This window comes from Camelus dromedarius, chromosome 7 (assembly GCF_036321535.1).
Source record: "Camelus dromedarius isolate mCamDro1 chromosome 7, mCamDro1.pat, whole genome shotgun sequence".
In the NCBI taxonomy this organism is placed as follows: Eukaryota; Metazoa; Chordata; class Mammalia; order Artiodactyla; family Camelidae; genus Camelus; species Camelus dromedarius.
In genome coordinates this window covers 1197662-1217796 of record NC_087442.1, presented here as the reverse complement: position 1 = coordinate 1217796, position 20135 = coordinate 1197662, and the positions used below count along the sequence as shown (strand labels likewise).

Sequence of the window (20135 nt, the reverse complement as noted above, 5' to 3'; positions counted from 1 at the left end):
TCTTTGGGACACTAGTCCACCAACTACCATCTTCTCGATCTGCTGGCTTTCCGAATACAGTCGCTCTTCCTTGTCCCAGCACCTCGTTGCTGGATTTATCAGCCTGTCGAGCAGCAAGCAGCATGAGCTTGGACTTGGTGTCAGTTCCCGCCGTGGTTCCAATGTGGCAGCAGCTCCTTCCTTCTTCCTGAGAAGATTCCCCCTCAGGGGAATCAGGAGTCTTGGCTGCGTTGGGAAACGCAGGTCTCAGGTGCTGTGGGGCCGAGGCTCCCAGAACAAGCCAAGGTCAGGAGTCCAAGAGGTCAGGCAGTCACTGCCAGGCAGGCTCTGGAACAAGCGTGGCCGGTGACAGGAAGGGGGTCCAGGAGCCAGGAGGAGAGCCAGGTCTCTTCCAAACCTCACGTGCGTCCCCGACCCTCCCTCACATGCCCTTCCCGGGAGGCCCTCCACCTGTCTGTTGGGCATCAAGGTGTCTGTTGGCTCCTGGCCTTCAGAGCAGACCTTCCAGCTCTGACCACTCTCCGTGACCTAGCTGACTGCCCAGGCGTCTGGCTCCCTGGCCAGCCCGCCACACTCAGCCCCGGAGGGAGCAGTGTGATCTCAGCTGGACAACTGGCACGTGGTCGTCTTGACCTTGGGTCTGGCCTGACTGCACTGAACGCTGAGAGCTGTTCAGAGGGCCATCTAAACGGGCGCAGTCAGCCCTTTAGGAAACCCCTCGTTTGTGGGCTGCCGCCGAGGGCTCTGACGGCCCCGGAGCTCGCGGCGCAAGGCAACAGGGAGTTTCGCAGAGGCACGAGGATAAACCTGGGCAGACACTCCTAAGTCGCCAGGAAGAGAGGGTCCTCGTCCTCCTCATGCTGAGCCCGGCTGTCCAGCGACGTCGACGGCTCGCTGGTTCGCCCTGTGTGACAATTTGGGGGATGATTATCCTTATGTATTCTTTTTTATTCCTTCTCGTTTTGATCTTGGAGGAAATCCTCATAACCTTGCGATTGAGAGATGTCAATTATTCACTATGGAAGTCAAAAAGCTTTGCCAGCTTGGAGCTGAAATGTCAATTAATCGTCAATTCATCACGTTGAGTAATTGATTAATTGGCACCATGTTAATCTCTAAATCAGTGGTAATAAATTACTTGGTTTTTAATCTTGACCTTCAGAGTGCTAAAACTCTTCAAATTGCCACTGTTCCTGCGGGAAAATGACTGATGAAGCTACATTCCTCCCATAATTTTTGTTGCTCCTAAAATTTCTACCTAATTGAGAATCCCAGGAGCGCCTGGAAGCCAACTTTGACAGAGGACTCCCAGCCGTGCCCAGACATCAGGGGGAAGCGGATGGAAACTGGGCCACCGCGCTGGCTGGAGCAGGAACGCACTTCAGCTGATGGTTTTTCTGCAAACCTAATCACTATAATATCATACAGAATTAATTTAATAGGTGCCCTATTTACCACAAAATTTATAGCTAAACCTCTGGGAAAGTGTTCTTTTCTTTCTCTCTCTCCCTTTTTAAATATAAGGCAGAATACAGAGTAAGTAGTGACTGATTTCTGCTGTTTTTTCCTGGTTTCCCAGTGTTTTGCTTCCACATGCACAAATCCTATGTTGAACAAAAGCAGTATGTCTTTAAATGAATGCATTCAGCCTGACCCCAAATGGCTTTCAAAGGCCAACATTCTTATAACCTGGAAAGCTTTGCGAACAGGGCCTTTGTGTTTTCTTTCTACACCTAGACTTGGATGTTTATCCAGACTCAGGGTGAAGCTGGGGGGTTCCACATGCTTCCAGCTGTTCTGTTAGATTTCAGCCCTCCGTCCCTCCCTCTTGACTCTACCCTTCTGTCTTCCCTGGGAAGCTGCAATGGACAACTCAGGTGTGGACCCGCCACCATTCAGGGCTACTTGAGAACTACCGATCCTGCCGAGGACACCCCAAAGTCGTTCCCCTGGCGCCCTGGGACCCCGTGGGCAGTCCTGGTCCCTCTGAGCGCTGCTGTGAGCCTTCACCTCACCCTGTTCCTTGGGTGCTCGTTCGTGGGCTGTCTGGGGATGGAAACCGTGCTCCTCCGAGTGACCATCAGCACAGCCAGGCCGAGGTCCAGTCTAGAAAGATCTTTCTATTATCTGTTTGTGGTCATAGAAGGTGGTTGCCCGATGCTGCCTGAGGCCCGCACACCTTGGTTCTCACTGCCTCGTGCTGGTTCCTGTCTTTTTTATCTTTGCAAAGTCACTTTCTTCAGTAAAATGAAATACTAGTCTTCGCTAATTTTTCATGTCCAGGAACTGGAAACAACCCACATACCCTTCAGCGGGTTAATGGACAAACACGCTGCGGTGCACGCTCAAGCAGCTCGCACCTCGGACAAATAATAACCGAACGCCTCTTGGCCCCACACTGCCTGCCTTCCAGCTGCTGTCCCATCTCTGCCGCTGTTCCCAGAATAACTTGCCCAAATTGCTGTCTGTGTTTTGTCATCACCGCATCACCTGCTGGCTCTTCTGAAATATTAGTCGTCTTAATATCGCTTACCCCACAGGGCATTTGAAAATTAGATCATATATGGGAAAATGTTTAGGAAATGGAGCGCTGTATATACAGATTAGCTCGTGTTGTGGCTTGTTTGGCGTTTCTGGCAGTTCTGGCAGAATTCATGAATTTTCTGAGAACCCCAAACCCCAGAGCCATCAGGCCTGGGGGCGTCCTGACCCTGGCATTGCAGGTCCCTCAGTCCCCAGAGGGGTCGGTGTGGTGGGGTGGCCTTGGCTCACACACGATGAGCTTGACCAGCAGGCTGCGTTAAGTGTCCCTTCCCCGGCTGCACCACCATGGTCTTGACTGCAGGCTTCTTGCTGTGGGAAATGAAGCCGTCCAACACAGAGAGTCCAGGGAGGCGGGGGGGGGGGTGCTGGCCAGAGCACATGGGGGACGAGTGTCAGGGAGCTGGGGCACATGTCCCTCAAAAACGCATCCCACAGAACACTCTTCAGTGTAGACCTCAGCTGTGTCACCCTCTTCCCTGAGACGCTGGCCTGCATCACATCAGGAGGAAACAACAGGGCCTCTGCAGAGCTGGCGAGACCCCAGCCTGGCCTCTCCCAGCAACTCGGTCCTGAAAACCCCGCTGGGGGGTTCTCGTATTAAAGACATCAACCAAGAGGCATCCCAGTGTGGTATATGAACCTTGAGTGGGTCAAAACTTCTAAAATTCAGCTCTAGAAGTTGTTCAGGGCACAGCTGGGGACATCTGAGCACCACGTGATGCTATGGAATTGTCTGCTGTCTTTGCTGTGGTAACGGTACAGCGGTCTTGCACACCCTTTAGGAGACAGAGTAGTTAGGAGTGAAAAGTCACGTCTGCGATTTACTTTCAGATGTTTCAGCAAAAACTGCTGCGCTCGGCTTTATGAGACTTCCCCGAGGCTGCGTTTCGCACAGATTGAGGGTTTGTGGCGGCTCCACACCAGGTCGTCTGCTGGCGCCATTTCCCCACCAGCATTTGCTCACTTTGTGTCTCTGTCATATCTGGGTAATTCTCATGGTGTCTGAACTTTTCATTATTGTTACGTTTGTCACGGTGACCTGTGATCCGTGATCTTTGACGTTACCATTTGTAGAAGTTTGGGGGCTCCATGTCTGCGCCCGTATGTGACGGGGAACTTTTTCAGTGCTGTGTGTGTTGTGTGTGTTTTGTCTGCTCCCCCAACCCCGCCTCCTCTCCTTGGGCCCCCTGCCTGTTCCCTGAGACACAACAATATTGGAATTAGGCCAGTTAATAAACCTACAGTGGCCTCTAAGCGTTCAAGTGAAAGGAAGAACGCTAAAACACTGAACGGGTCAAAGGAAACACACTTGTGGCTGGCCTGAGCCTACTGCCTACCTGCCCCTGGTAAATGTGGGGGCCAGAAATTCCTTCAAATTTATATTCAGATTTTCTTCTTGAGTCTCAAGCTGCTGTGGCTTCAACATTTGCATATTTGAGAATAAATGTAAGGTGGAGGGCAGAGCTCAGGGGTGGAGCGCACGTTTAGCACGTGTGAGGCCCTGGGTTCAATCCCCGGCACCTCCTCTCAAAATAAATAAACACACTGAATTACCTCCCCCGCCCCCACAAGAGAAAACATAGAAAATAAGGAGAGAAACGGTACTTAAAAGTGGCACCAGGGGGACCTCAGACTACTGGGAGAAAGGGCTGCTAAGCATGGAAAGCATTTTCTAAAGCTGTGGAGTCTGACTGAGAGCTGAGGGCCGTGACCACAGACGAGGAGGTCCTCCTGCTCCCCTCGTGAGCCGCCAGAGCTCAGCAAGGACAGGACGCGCTTCTCCCCTCCGTCCTGTGGTCTGTGTCACTGGGTATGGGGGACCGGTCCCTGAGTCAGGTGACGAAGTGGGGAAGAGGGTCCCTTCTCCCCGTCGCTGCCAGGGGCTGGTGGTGGCTGCTGTCGGGACAGTCGGGGGGTGTCTGGACCCGACCTGGTGCGGGGGCTCACACTCTCCCGGGCCTTCTCCTTCCCAGGGATGGCCTTCTGTGGTCCAGTGTGCCGCGGGCCTGAAGAACGTCCCGGGACATCCTGGAGTTCTTTCAGTCCGCTTCTTCCCGTGGCGTCTGGGGGGCTCCTCTGATTAGACAGAAGAAAGGAACGTTTCTTTCACTCCTGCTAACGCTGCCGGCTTAGCCGCCTGGTCTCTCATTCTCCCCGCAGAGTCTGAGACATGCCCGCCGAGGCGTTAGCGGACGGGCTGGTGCTTGCACTTCACCAGGGGAACACTTACGACCCCGTGCAGGAGGGGGCCAGGCCAGAGCAGACGCAGAAGGCCGTCCCCGCAGGAAGACGGCCCTCCTAGCTGTGTCCTCTGAGCTGGTTCTCCCTGGGCCTCCAGATTGGTAGCTGTCACCAGGCGGGGCCTTTGGGGGAAGTTACTGTTGCCTCTCCAACTTCAAACCCTATAAAGGGAAGGCTGGGACGAGCTGGCTTCCTGGCGTCAGGGTCTGCGGGAGGAGAGCGGGGCAGGGCCGGGGAGCGGCTCCGTGCGGGGTGCCCGCCGCCCACGTGCCCTGGGGAACAGCCGCATCACAGCCGTGAAGGGGAGGCACGCAAAGCCAGGCCAGGTCACTCCTGGGGCCTGTGGGACCAGCCCCGGCGCTCCCCTTTCTGACCCAGTGACTGGGAGGGAAGCCAGCAGCCCGGCCGAGGGAGTCGGGGCGCGGCGACCGTCGGGCATAGCTGCACCTCGTCTGTACTAACCCTGCTATTCTCCGAGTGAGCATGCACCGGCGGGCTCTTAACCTGCAATTTCCTAATCAAATCGAAAAGAGAAAACCTCAGCAGCACTGGCCGAGCCACGGGAGCTGCCACGGGAGCTCATCCAGTTGTGTCTCGGAAGCGGCCCCCGGAGGGAGCGGACGGGCTCAGGGCGCAGTGCCCCCCTGCCCCCCGACCAGACCAGCGGTTCAGTCCTGCGCTCGCCTTTCCGCTAGACGAGCTTCTTCAAGTCGGATGTGGTCCTCACTGCTGTTTCCTAATGCTTTGGCTCCGGCAAGCAATGGAAAGGAGAGGTGAGCGGACGCCCTTCGCAAGCGCCCGGTTCCCACGCAGCCTGGAGCCGCGCCCGCGCACCACGCCGCCCCGAGACCAGGGATGCTGCCAGCGTCCGCCCCGGGCAGCCCCCACCCCACCCCACCCCACCTTGGAGAATGATTCTTGCTCCAAAACACCACTAGTGCCCAGGCTGAGAATCCTCACTGTCCTGTTTGATCCCACATGACGGCGTTCCCGGGGAGTTTTTCATCTTAACTAAGAACTTGGAGAGACTCCTGCCTTGATTCCAGGCCTGTCCCTCCGATCGAGGGCATTGCAGCCTTCGGGTGGGTTCGTGTTGACAGGAGCAGAGGGAGGGGAAGCAGCGGGGAGGCGGTGCCCCCCACACCGCCCCCCGGCCCTGGGCCCACTCAGCGGAGCAGAGTCCAAGGATTCAGGTGCAAACTCTTTTCTGAGTCACAGCATTTTCTGTCTGAAGGATACAAATAACTGCTTTAGTTCATTTCTACTTTTTCTGCATAGACAATGGGGGAAATTTTGTTTCTTTGAAAGGATTCTTTTGCATCTATCTACGTGCATACAGTGGAAATAATACAGAGTAAATTGTGATGGCTAAGTCTGCACTTTTAGCAGGTGCCTCTCCAGTTCCAGAGGAAGAAAATGAACAGGTACAGGCAGAACTTTGCCAAGATTTTCATTTTGCTCATTCAACTCCCCCCTCCCTGAGTCGACCTCTATTCACAGTCGGGAATGCCCACCGCACGAGACATCCTGAGTGACCTGGGGCCCCCTTAGCTCGTGAGAGGCAGTGTCTGCCTGTGACAGAGGTCACAGCATGGATTTCACGGGCCTCCACAAGGCAGCCTTGCTGGTTTGGGAGGAAAACCAGGCGACACCAGCGCAGCAAGAGCAGCGGCTCGTGCCCTCAGTTCTCCCAGCCTGAGTCGCCTGCCCAATTGGTGCCTCTCGCAACCAGGGCTCCCCTGACATTTACACCCTCACTTGCAAACCCGCCCGGCAGCAGGGGACAGATGGCTGGCCCGGCCTCCTGTGTGAGAGGTGACCCCGCAGACGGCTGTGTTTTCTTCCACGGCCACCAGCTAAGCTGTTAAACACCCAGATACGTTATGCGAGCAGGAGGGGCACTGCCAGACGAAATGGCGGTGCTCCTTTTCAGAAACAGGGCTTTTAATTCTCGGCTCTGCTTCTCCCCAGGCTGGGTAATTGGATTCACGCCCTCGGAGCCCACTTCTGTCCCGAAACCATTGTCCTTGGGTTTGGAGGGGAGTTTCCACAGGGCCCATGGAGAGGGGCGCAGGGGAAGACAAATTACCCATGTGTCTGAAAGGGAAAGGGCTGCAAATCAATACGGGGGGAGAGAGGGGGAAGGGGGAGTAAAGGTCGGGGGAGGAACGAGGGAAAGATACGGGAGGCCACAGCCATAGGAACAGGACAGGAAGCATTTAAAGCTAAAGCCCACTCCTCACACGTAAAAATGTAAAGCTGTCAATTTTCATTAAGGGTGAAGCAAATGAAATCTGGATGGTGCCAAATAATTAATGACTTTTAATAACCCTAATAAATTTGGATTTCATCAAAACCATGTTGCCTATCGCTGCCGATCACCCGCCAGGGTGGGGCGTGTTGAGGGGGCCCAGCACCTGTGTGGAAACGGGCACCGCTGACACCATTCCCAGGTACATCAATTACAATCAAAGAGTCATAAGAAGTCCAAAATGGACTTCTTTAGCACTTCGATGCGGAGGCCCTTGCGTTTAAAATTAAATCCATTAATTGTAACCGCTGTGCCGGGTGATCCCGCAGGTGGTGCCCAAGCTAATTCCCTGCGCCGGCAATCGCACCAGTCCTTGTTAATTACGGGCCCTGATTTATTTCACACGGGGAGGGCTGCACGTGTGTGCCCCACGTCACACTGATAAGAGGTCACTAGATCACTTTGTTCCAGGCAGTTTAGAAACTGGTCATGAACTACGTCTCTAGAACCTGGACCAGAAGTGACCGGAGACGGACGGTGGGTACCCAACACCATCCAGCCGTCTGGAGGCCCATGAGGACAGAGCCCGGTTTCCTCTTGTCTGCGCAGTGAAAATTGATTTTAAAATAGAAGTTTCTTAATGGTGCTTGGCATTTTTTTCTGACTGTTCCAGGTGGTGGCCATTGTGATCCATCAGTCTTGACGTCGGCCCAGGGGAGGCTGGTGGGAGAGGAGGCAGGGTGGGCTGCCCAGTGGCCAGGGCAGGTCTGCTGGAGAAGGAAGCTGGGACTGAGTGATGGACTCCGAAGGGCTGCCCCTCGCCTGGTGGGCAGTGCGGGCAGGTGAGCCTTCCTCCTCTGCCAGGAGCGGTCTCCGAGCAGCTGGGGTCAGCATCCACTCATCCCTGGTGCTGGGCCACTCTCAGCAGAGGCCACACCAGCAGAAGGGCTGGGTCCAGGGCCGATGAGCCTCCCCCGAGACCCACAAGAACAGGGCACCCTGCCCAGGCAGGTGATGAGGGCACCCAGGCACCGACAGGCTTTAGACCGTGACCCGAAACACAGTGGTGCCAACTGCGAGCTTCAGTGATGTGTACTCTGCCAGACCTGGTGATTTGCCTGGAAAGGAGGAACAGCCTGTAAGAGGCCTTGGGGATGCAGGGCATGGGCAGCAGGTGATGAGTGGACGGAGCAAGGAGACATCGACTGGACAGAGACATCGGGTGGGTGGCAGCCTGTCCAGGGACAGGAAGAGAAGAGACCAGAAGAACAGAGTCTAGGGGAGCCCTGGCTCCTGGCTGAGGGCCGGGAGGATGGTGTCAGGAGGGAATCCAGGAAAGGAGAGGGTTTTAGAAACACGCTTGTGTTGAGTTCTGGTGTCTGTGGGGCAGGCAGGTGGCAGCCATGTCCGGGGCTCAGGAGCAGCAGTGGACAGACGGGAATGGGGTGGACGATGCCCTCGGGGCCGTGATGGGCAAGGCGTGGAGTGGGTGGATGAGGGGACCCGGTTCCCTCGTCTTTGCTCCCTTGGCTCCCGCATCCCCAGCAAGGTCCTTACCCACTCACGTCTCAGGCTGGCCATCGTCAATGCTTTGTGTGTCCTTGAACGAGACAGTAAGCGTCTTCAGGACAGGCCGTCCCTCAGAGCACACAGTGGGCACTCAAAAAACACTTTGCTCAGTGGACTGAGCTGAATGGCACCGTTCCTGGTCTCAGAGATCCTTCCAGTTTTGTCTGTGAAGCCCCCTGCACCGAGTCGTGGCTGGAGTCACTCACCGGCTTCCGGCCAAGGTTAGGGGCTGCCTTCATATGTCCTCAGGTGCCACCAGGTCGCTCCTCTGCTCTGATGATACTAAATTCTGCCCCCGGGTGCTTCCAAAAAACCCTCCTTCTTCAACGTGATTTTACTTTACTATTATTATTTGTTAATGGAGGCTCTGGGGCTTGGACCCAGGACCACATGTGTGCTGAGCACACACTCTGCCACTGCTAGCTCTACCCACCTCCGTTCCAAATACGTTAAATAAGAAATGCACTCATGGTTGGTGGGGTGATGGCCCCCAATCGTGTCCACGTCACAATCCCCAGAACCTGTGAGTATGTCACCTTGTGGACAAAGGGAACAACTGCAGATGCGAATGTTAAGGATGCAGACACGGGGGAGTTGTCCTTGTAAGAGGGAGGCAGGGGGTTGATCAGAGAAGCAGAGGCGGGAGTGACGTGATGGCCAGTCAGAGACCTCGAGCAGGGAGCGTGGCTGCCTCCAGGAGCCAGAAGAGGTAAGAAAACAGATTCTCCCCTAAATCGCAGAAGGAACCATTCTTGCTGAAAACTTATTTTAGCCCAGAGACCCAAGTCAGACTTCTGAGCTTTAGAAATGAAACGTAACACAGCACGGCTTTAAGAAACGAAATTTGTGGTCGTCTGTTAAGCCACCACCGGAAACTAAGCCACCACGGACATCATCACCTCCTGCAGTTGAAAACAAGAGCCCTCCTTGCTCCATGAGAGCAACGTTTACTGGAATCAGGATCTGCCCAGAATCCCTGGGGAGTGACGAGCCTGATGCTCAGGGAACGGAGCGCCCGGCGGGGCCCCGCGGCACCTGCAGACGCCAGCACCTGCTTCTCTTGCTTGGGCTCGCTCAGCCTCTGGCTGCAGCACTGATGTTCTGCCGAGGCCCCCGCTGGCTTCTCTGGCTTACTCAGACTGTCTGCAGCAACCAACGGGCCAGTCTGAGATTGTCTGACGCGTTAATGGCTAGTCACTTACTCAGAATAATTGAGCCATTTTGGTCACATAGGTGGGACATTCTCTGTGTTTGGGTTTCGACATTCTCTACTTTCTATTTTCATTTCCGTGCACCCTCACAATATATTCACCTTTTCTCAGCCACATAATATGATGTTCATACTTTCTTTTAAGTCAAAGAGAGTTAAACATTTATTTTAACCTTGAGAATTTGTCCAGTTTGTATTTTAAGACTCTGAATTCCTTGGGAAGGTTCCAGGGTTTCCCAAACTCAGGCCTAGAGCCCCGTCAGGTACGACAGATGTACAGCTATTGTGCAAGGCGACTGTCACCACGCGTCTGATTTACTGGCGGTAACGTGCGGCTCCTTCCGGACATGAGGCTGTGCTGCTTCTGATCAAGGTAATATGAGAAAATCTCAAATTGGTGCTGCTTCGGTGACAAAATGCTGTTCAAATTGTTCCAAGTTTCCAAATTCCTAACAGCGTGTCAGAAGGAAACGAGATGAAACTTGCTTTAGCAGTGGAACAGATTACACGTCCCAGAGAGCGAGGCCGTGTCAAAATGTGTCAGGAATGTCAATTTCTAGAGCAAAAGACTTGGCGAGGTTGCGATCCTGGTTTATGGATTGCTTGTCCGAGAGCAGAGAACCCCGGCAGCGGCCTCCTGTCCAGGCCTGGACTCAGGGCTGGTGACTGTGATCATGAGGTTTGTCTGGATTTCATCTCATCGCTCAGGCTGAGTGTATTTTATGGGTTTTTGTGAAAGGCGTGATTTATGCTTCGAGGCTCCTGGAAAAGCTCATGGCTTTTAAAAATAATTTCTGAAAATGCATTTCTTTTTAGGGTCGATGACTTTAGCACGTAGCTCAGGAAGACACGGGCTTTGCCAACAACAGAAATTGAGATGTTTTCCTCTTCCTTCAAAATTCACTTACTCTTCTGGTATCTTCAGAAGCACATTAGCCATGTGAACATGCCCCTCCTCTGAGCTTTTACACGCCTGCCCTCCTGTCCGCCAGCGTTTACCTGAGCGCCCGGGCTCGCTGTGGCCGTCAGCTGACTGAATCTCGGGGGGCCTCCAAGTGTGCCACCAGATCGAAGCCGCGGGAGGAGCCGCAGCCGCAGGCAGCCCCAGGGCCTCAGAGACGCCCTGCTCAGCGCACGTACACGCCGTAAAAAGCTCTGGTACCCGTCCCCTCACGTAGGAGCCATTTTGCGTGGCAGCTGCTGTGGTGCGAGCAGGTTGAGTTTAGGAGCCGTCCTCTTAGCAGATTCCAAGTGCACAGCAGAGCGGTCACCGCAGTCACGTGGCTGCGCACTGCGTCCTCAGAGGTGCTCTCGACTGGCTGAAGCTGCGCACCGGTGACCGACATCCTCCGTGCCGCTCTCTGCTTCTACGTGTTTGACTGTTTTTAAATTCATGTTCTTTTTTTTAGCAGGGAGGGGTAATTTAATTAGATTTGTAGGAGGGACTGGGGATCAAACCCAGGGCCTTGTGCTTGCTAAGCACGCGCTCTGCGCCTGAGCTCTCCGCTCCCGCTGCGGTTGACTATTTTTAGATTCCACACGAAAGTGAGATGATGCAGTGTTTGTCTTGTGACTGGATTTTTCTTTTTCAGTGTAATGCCTTCCATCTCTGTCCACGTTGTCGCAAATGACAGGATTTCCTTCTTTTCTGAGGCTCGATGCTGTTCTGTTGTGTACGTGTCCCCGCTCGCCCACTGAAGGACACTGGGGTTGTGTCCATGTCTTGGTTAAGGGGGACAGCCATGCAGTGAGCAGGAGGGTGCCCGTACATCTTCGGAATTCTGACGTTACATCCTTCGGCCAAATACCCAGAAGCAGGACTGCTGAGTCTCAAGGTTCCATTTGTAATTTTTTGAGGAAACTGCGTACCGTTTTCCGTACTGGCTGCGCCAGTCTACATTTCCGCCAACAGCGTACAAGGTTCCCTTTTCTCCACATCCCTGCAAGCGTTCATAATCTCTTGGGTTTTTGGTACTCTCCATTCTGACAGGTGAGGGGGTGTCTCACGGTGGTTTGGATCGGCATCTGCGTGATGATTAGTGATGTGAGCATCTTTTCATGTACCTGGCGGCCACTTCTGTGTCTTCTTTAGAAAAATGTCTGTTTGGGTCCTTTGTTTTTCAGTCTGGCTGTTTTTTGCTGTTGAGTCATATGAGTTCCTTATACATTTTGAACAGCAACCCCTTATGAGATGTGTGGTTTGCAAGTATTTTCTCCCACTCCGTAGCTGCCTTTCCATCATGTCGACGGTTTCCTTGGCTCCGCGGAAGCGTTTTAGGTTGATGCCGCCCCGCTTGCCTGGTTTTGCCAGCCAGCCTGTCATCCCTTCACCCACACCCACGAATCAGGATTTCTGAGAACCTATCGAGAGTGTTTGGGCTACGGGTTCACTTTGTTCACTTCTTTCTTTGAAAGGTTCCTTCCCTCCAGAATCAATAAATTCTTCAGCTCAGAATGCCATCCACCTTGCCATTGGCCATCCCCAGGGTAAGAGGGAGGAGAAAAGGACAGACAGGGAATAAAGGGGGAGGGAGGACCGGGAGTCGGCCCAGGGACCCTGGGGTTTGGGAAGAAGGGGTAGGATGGGGCACCTTGGCTGACGGACGGAAGGCATGGGCGCACTGAGAGCGGAACTCCGGGATGGGAGTGGGGAGGAGGGCGGAGAACCCACCTCTTCTTCTGCACCTCCTCTCTCCGATTGCTCTCAAAACTCCCTTCCAATTCCTTGACTGTTTCAACATTCATTTTTACTTTCTATTTTAATTATGATAAAATGCATGTAACGTACCGTCTTAGCCATTTTGAAATGCACGGTTCAGTGACATTAAGCACATTCACGTTGTTGTGCAACCATCCCCACCATCCGCTCAGAACCTCTCTCCTCATCTCCACAAAAGCCCCATCCCCATCAAACACTGAGTCCCCGTCTGCCCCTCACCCTCCTGTCGCCCGCCATCTACTTTCTGTCTTTATGAATCTGACCACTCCAGGGGCCTCAGGTAAGTGGACGCAGTGTCTGTCCTCCTGTGATGACGAGCTTGCTTCACTGAGCACCGTGTCCTCCAGGTTCATCCACACCGTAGCAGGTGTCAGGATTTCCTTCCCTTGTAAGTCTGAATATTCCAAAAGTCCTTGACTGTTTTGCCCGTAATTTGAGAAGAAAGGTGAAGATCATCAATCGTAAGCAGAGCCTCGTCCCTGTCTTGCTCCAAACCCTCCTGCTGGGGGTGGAGAGGGCCCTTCCTTTGGGGCAGATTCTGGTTCACAGTCTTAGCCTAGACCTCCCAGGGCGGGCCCCGCCCGTCGGCCCAACATCCTCTCCCAATGACGGGTTCAGGCCCAAACTGCTCTGGCCTCAGAGTATTCCCTCTGGGCTGTTCCCTGGGTCCTAAGTCCTCTTCTTCCAAATCTTGTCGGGGGTGATTCCTGCGAACACTCAGGTCTCATTCAAAAGTCATCTTTTCTGACCTTCTCTGGAAGAAGCTTTCCTGACCATTTTTAGGGCACCCCCCCTGCCACCCGGTCAGCACCCCACCCTCCAGTCTTGTCTGCCCAGAGCCTGGGACGGTGTCTGACATGTGAGGAGCTCCCTGAGCGCCAGCACCGACTTTGTTGGTGGTTGCTAGGGCCCCGCGCATACACGGGGGCCAGGTGCGCGGTGAGCTCAGACCCGGCCCTGGGATGTGGACAGGCGGCCGGCGGGGAAGGGTGAGCACAGAGCAAAGGCTCTGCCTCACCCCTCTTCTCTCCTGTCTTCTCCGCACTTCAAACACGAGTGTGGCTTGAAAGTCTGTATAAGGACCAGTGAGCCCCAGTTCCCACCCCCCACAGACAGGCAACAGTCGCCATTCATCCAGGGGTTTGCAGTTTTATTATTTGGAGAACTTGAATCAGGGAGACCCCGGATTGGGAACTAGGCACGTGGGGGCGGGAAGTGAGGTGCGGCCGTGGCACCCAGGCAGTTAGCAGCCCACGAGCCCCCCCCCCACACCCCCTGCAGCTCTTGAAAGGACAGTGCAGCTCTACACCCCTGGGGCAGGAGCCCGGAGCGTCCTGCTCTGGACACACTGAACTCTGGAGGAAATGATGTTGCCCTCTGGGGGTTTCTGACAGAGAACACAAAAGCCACCGACCGCGGAGGCGTCTTCCTGTGGAAGAGTCCGCCCCCCACCGGGCACTGTCCCTCCACCGCAGGACTCCCACAAGGGCATCAGCGTCTTCACCCATCGAAGGGACAGCCAAGAACATCATGGCACGCTTCTCACAGGCCAGAGAGAGATGAAGACCAGTAAAAGGATAGAATGGTCTCAGGAGAGACAGAGACAATGGAAGGAGAGGGAGAAGACCTCCGAAGAAATGACAGGACCTTCCGACCAACGAGGCAGAACGTGGCAGCTCCGAGGCGCAGGAGAACCGTGAGTGACAACCAGAGGCCAGCACAGAGATAACGGGAAAGCACACGAGAGAACGGCTGGGGAGCTCTGCCAGACAGAGCCGGCCAGAGAGCTTGGCAGGGCCAGAGGCACCCGGGAGCCCGACCTCAGACTGAAGTGACCGCTTTGAAGGAGGAAGCAGAGGGAAGGCAGGAGGGAGTCATCAAAGGGGTAGCTGAGGCCGTTCCCCAGAGCGGAAAGGCACAAGGTTGAGACTGAAAGGGCCCTTTCAACATCCCTGAGTCACGAACGTGACAGGCCCCGCGTGGTGTGAGGTACACACCACTAGGGGGAGGATCCCGAACGACTCCAGAGAGAAAAGACACAGTCACGTGCAAGGGACGGGGGCCGCAGCCTCATCGCATCCCCGAGACGACACGACACGACAGGGCGAGCGACACGACAACGGGCACGCTGTCCTACATGCACGCACACTGCGGTCGTGGGCGAGCACAGAGGAAGACGTTCAGGGACTGGCGATCTTGCCAGATCCACTTCTCTTAGATTCTTCCCGAGCAATTGCAGCGTTTCCAGAAGCAACAGCTGTGCAGCCCCCGGGGACATGTGGCTCACAGGGTAGCTGCACCAGCAGGGCACTGGGCACTGTGCGGGACAGGACACAGGGCCGTGGGAGGCGAGGAAACGGACATATCTCACAGAAAAGGGAAGGCGCAAAAATGTGGACAGTTATTAACTGCAGGGGGAAAAGTTACACAAAAAAGGGAATTCACAGTATAGATTTACTGTGCTCCCCCCATGACAGCCAAGAGATGCAAGTGTGTACTTCCACTTTAATTAACTGGAATGAAATAAGAGTGGGTTCCTCAGCTGTGCTGGTCACCAAAGCTCACAGCCACACACACCTGGTATCACACAGCTCGGATGCAGAGTGTCTCCGTCTCCACAGAACATCCTGCTGGACAGCGCTGGCACGGAACTCGGTTCAGCACTGACGGTATTTACAGGATCACTATGATGAAATCACTAAGCCCAGATGTAATATAAAATTGTGAGTTACCTGTCTTGGGAAAAGGGGGGTGCAGGTGGTGTCGGAGAGCTAAAATCCTCAGCCACAACATGACGTCATCGTGATGTAAGAGTGCTGAAGATGGCAGAGTCAAGAGATGGCGGCAGGTGCACATTATACAGAAACTGGGAGGAAACAACTGGAATCAAAACCAGAAGAATTGGTGGGGGAGGGTAGAGCTCAGGGACAGAGCACATGCTTAGCAGGCACGAGGTCCTGGGTTCAATCCCCAGTCCCTCCATTTAAAAAATAAATAAATAAACCTAACCCCCCCACCGCCTTATTAAAAAATAAGAATAAATTATTTTTTAAAAAACTTAAAGAAAACAAAATAAAAACACTGAAAGAACTGAAAATGGCCACCTGTGGGATTGGGGGTAGGGTGGGGTAGAGACCTAATTTTAAAAAAATGTTTTTTAAATATACAAAAAGCTGTACATATTTAGTGCATAATGTCCTCCAGCTTCATCCATGACGCTGCAAACAGTATTTGCATACTTTATCATGGCAGTATTTCCTTATTTTTAAAGGCTGAATAGCATTCCATCATACATATGTGTGTATACGTATATACTGTACATAAAATATACACCAGATTTTCTGTATGTATTCGTGCATTGAAGAACGAATGTGAATAGTGCCTCAGTGAGCGTGCGAGTACAGACGGCCCCTGCAGAGCCTTGTTCCGTTTCCGTCGGGCACGTTTCTAGGAGTGGGGTTGCTGAACCATTTGGTAGTTCTGTTTTTAATTTTTTGAAGAAACTTGTACTGCTTTTCACAGTGGCTGCATCAATTTACGTCCCTACCAACAGGGCACAAGGGTTCCCTCTTCTCCACCTCCTTACCAGCGTTGTTTTGTTTACTTTGATAATAGCTGGCCTGGCCAGTAGGAGGCAACATCTCAGCGTGGCTTTGATTTGCATCTCCCTGATGATTAAGTGCCGTCGATCACTTTTCACACATCTGAGGGCCATTGGCTTGTCTTCTTTGGAGAAATGACTATTCAGTTCCTTTGCCCATTTTTTAATTGAACTCTTTGCTCTTTTGCTGTTGAGTTGGAAAAGAGACCTACTTTTAGTTTAAAGCCTTGTGGTGTTACTTGATTTCAAAAGCCATGTTGACATATTACTTTGATAAAAATTAAAAATAGCCTATAAAAGAACAACACTCCAAGCCATACCATCCATGGACACACAGGTAGGATGCACGACTCCCTCTGCGGGGGGGGGGGGGGGTACCTGGAGGCAAGAAGGCATCTCCAACGGTACCTGACACTCCTATTTCTTTAAGGAAAAAGGATGAGAAGCGAAAGTGGGAAATATTTCCCAAATCTAGGTGGTGTGTACACAGGAATTTGCTAAGCGCTCTGTGCTTGCACTTGAAATCTTCCACAAGAAAAGTGGAAGAGTGAGGAGCTCCCCATGGCAACGACTTGTCTGCCTACAGTATTGTCATCTGCAGTGCGTCTTGGTCAGAAGACACAATGATGGACTGTGTCAAAAATGAAGCAGGAACTATATAAGTTGAGCCTGGAATATCTTGTCATTCCAGATCAAGGACACTATCAAAGATGGCAAGAGTCCTGCCAGATGGCTTGGGAGCCGGGGCTGCGAGGCTCCCATCAGCCGAAGCTGGGGTCGTACAAGCATTAGTGAGGATGACGGTTGCAGTGGCTAAAACATGCCCACCATGGGGTTTTTGGGTTTTTTTGATACTTTATAAAAAACTGGTGAGGAGGCACAGGGTGAGGACTGGGCGTGTCCCACGTGCAGGCTTCCCGGTCCTCAGGGACGCTGATCTCCCGGCACCCCAGTGTGACTGAGCTGACAGAGGGCTGCTTCCTGGCTCCCCAGCCGCCTCGGCCCGGGTCAGCGCCCGCCCAGGACGCGCTGGGTCTTTCCCGGGGCTGCCCCCCCCCCCGCCTCGTTAGCATGAGCGGTCAGGCGTGGTCCACGGGAGTAACAAGGACTCGCCCTGACCCAGGGGGGCTTGGAGTGTCCCTCTAAGGGGTCAGAAAAAGGCCAGCCAAGTTCCTTATTGCACAGCTGCCGACATTTGGAGAGTACCCAGGAAACACGTGTCATTTTCAAAGCTAGTGGCCGAAGGGAAAACCAGTGAAGCACTTTCCCTCTCTTCCCAGAGTCGTTGTACCAGGTTACGGAATGCTGATGAGGGAAAGTTCCTCTCGATAGCAGTTTTTCACTAGAAATGAAGAAGGATGGATTGGAATGTAGACACCAAAATCCCTCTGTTTGGCAAACCCTCATGGCGTCCGGGATACGGTGACAGTTAATGTGACCAGTGCGACGCCACCTGGGAACTAGTCCTGCCAAACACTGAACCTGCAGCGGCCCAGCCCCCATCCGACTTCTCGTCTCCAGGGGAGCACCTTCCTCCCCACCAGAGGGGTGCGTTTGCGTAACACGCTGTGGGGCTTTCCATGCAAAGCACCTCCCGGTCTCTTTGAAAATGAATTGTTGAAAAAGACAGAAATAAAGGGGGCACCTAGAGATTAAAGGAAACTTTAGAGACATATCAACAAATTGTGACCTGTGACCTTTATTTAAATCCTGACACAAAGTGAAAAATTATTAGACAATCAGGGAATCCAAACCCTACCTGGATACTTGACAGATTAAGCAATTTACTGTTATTTGCAGTGCACTGCTAGCTCACTGCTCCCCTCCAGTTTTATGAGATGTAGTTGACACACAGCACTGTATCAATTTAAGGTGTCCAGCATCATGACTTGACTTACAAATACCATGAAATGATGACTATAATAAGTTTGGTCAATGTCCATCATCTCACATGGATACAAAGGGGAAAAAAGGAAAAAATACGTCCTTGTGATGAGAACTCAGGATGCACTCTGTTAACAACTTTCACGTAGGACCTCCGGCAGTGCTTCTTCCCCGTATGCATTACATCCTTGGTGCTTAGACGTCTCGTGACTGGAAGTTTGTACGTCTCGACCACCTCCACCCAATCTGCTTCATAACCACAAATCTGATCTCTTTTTCTATGAGTCTGTTTATTTTTCGCATATAACTGACCTACAACACTATGTTAGTTCCTGGTGCACAATGTAGTGACTCCATATTTCTATACATTTCAAAAGGATCACCACGATGTCTAGTCACAAGGTCACCATACAAAGATATGACAGTTATTGACTATACTCCCCACACTGCACATTTTATGCCCACAAGTTAAGTCATTGTTTTTAATCCCTTTGGGTGTGACAAAGGAACTGCAGTTGTGGTTTAGGGGAAAAAAGTAGTCCTTGCCTTTTAGTGACCCACCTTGAAATGCTTATGGATGAAATGATACAGCATTTGGGGTTAGCTTCAAAATAACTGGGGCTGGAAGAGGATGGGTGGGAGTGGGGGAAGCAGGTGACCACAGAGGCAACAAGACCAGTGACGGGTTGCTAATTGTTGAAGTTAATCGGTATGTGAGGTTTTACGATACGTCTCTGCTTTTGCATACGTCTAAAATTTTCCCCAATAAGAAGCCTTAAAACTTTCCATGATGTCACCTGAGCAGATGAAACAGTAATTCTTGGCCACTTATTTCCAGATCAACAGATAAGGCACAAGATCTAGGAAATGAGGACACAGGGCAGGTGCCCTTGACAGAGAGGGCTTCCTGGCACCACCTGAAGACAAGCAGACCGCAGGCCAGGGCGCCGGGCGGGCAGCCGGCTTGGCTGCTCCTCTGTGTGCTTTGCTCACGGCCCTCCCAGCCCTGAGATGTCAGGAAGGAGGCTCTCTCTGAAACAAGATTGAGATAATTTTAGGATAATAAACAAGGCATCATGATATTAATGTAAAGGATGAGAATTGGAATTTGCATCCATTTGAGTAATTTTCTTGACTTCTCTGAGCTCAGATTTTCTAATCTGTAAAATGAGAGGGCTGGACCAGATCCACACCTATCCATCCCACTTCTATTTAATATCTGTATGCCAGTCTTTGTGTCTCAAAAATCCATAAAATATTTTTAAGTAGTCACACTTCCTCAGGAAAAATACAATCATAAACCTACTTAGCAAATTTAATTTGGAAGACGAGCCACAGGTGGCTTTAGGAGGCTTGCTTTCTAGTTTGAAATTTATGGCTCCGCGTCCATTTATCATGTTGCTGTGTTTCGTGTACAAGTGACTATAAAAGCCAGATTCCAGGCTACGATTAAGTTGTCGTTCGAAATGTTTGTCTCTACTGCACTCTGTGTATTTTTCTTATTACAAAGTCCCAGGGCTCGTGCTCTTAAACAGACTGTGAACCAGTGCTGTCTCCAGTTTCCAGGGGGAAGCGTTCATGCGTCTGAAGCCCTGCGTCCCTCTTACCCGCGGAGCCACAGTCTTGCAATTGTTCTCTGAGAAACCGTCTTGGGTGGAAAAGCAACTAAATCATCCTTTGTTTTCCTGTGCATACTGGATTTCATGTTTTCATTTTGTGGCTGTGATTTTGCCATAGCAGAGACGTTTACCTTAACAGTTCAGTTTTTTTGTTGTTGTTGTTATTGTTGTTTTGTTTTTGGATGGGAGATGATTCAGTTTATTTATTTATTTTTAACAGAGGCACTGGGGATTGAACCCAGGACCTCGTGCATGCGAGGCATGCACTTTACCACTGAGCTATACCCTCCCCCCTTAACAGTTTAGTTTTACCCAACTCTTCACTGTGTGCCCAAAGAAACTGAAAATAGGGACTCAAACATGCTTGGACACCAATGGTCAGAGCACTGTCCACAGCAGCCAGAAGGTGGGAACTACCCAAGTGTCCCCCAGCAGATGAATGAACAAACTAAGTGAGGTCCCTCCATAAAGGGAATATTATTCAGCCATGAGAAGGA

The 20135-nt window shown here is 52.3% G+C and overlaps 1 non-coding gene across 1 annotated transcript; it reads right to left on the bottom strand.

Annotated features, from left to right (window-relative positions):
- Positions 1-19855: 19855 nt before the first annotated feature.
- Positions 19856-19928, bottom strand: TRNAA-CGC (transfer RNA alanine (anticodon CGC)). The gene has a single exon. It is a non-coding gene; the product is annotated as a tRNA-Ala (tRNA).
- Positions 19929-20135: the final 207 nt, after the last annotated feature.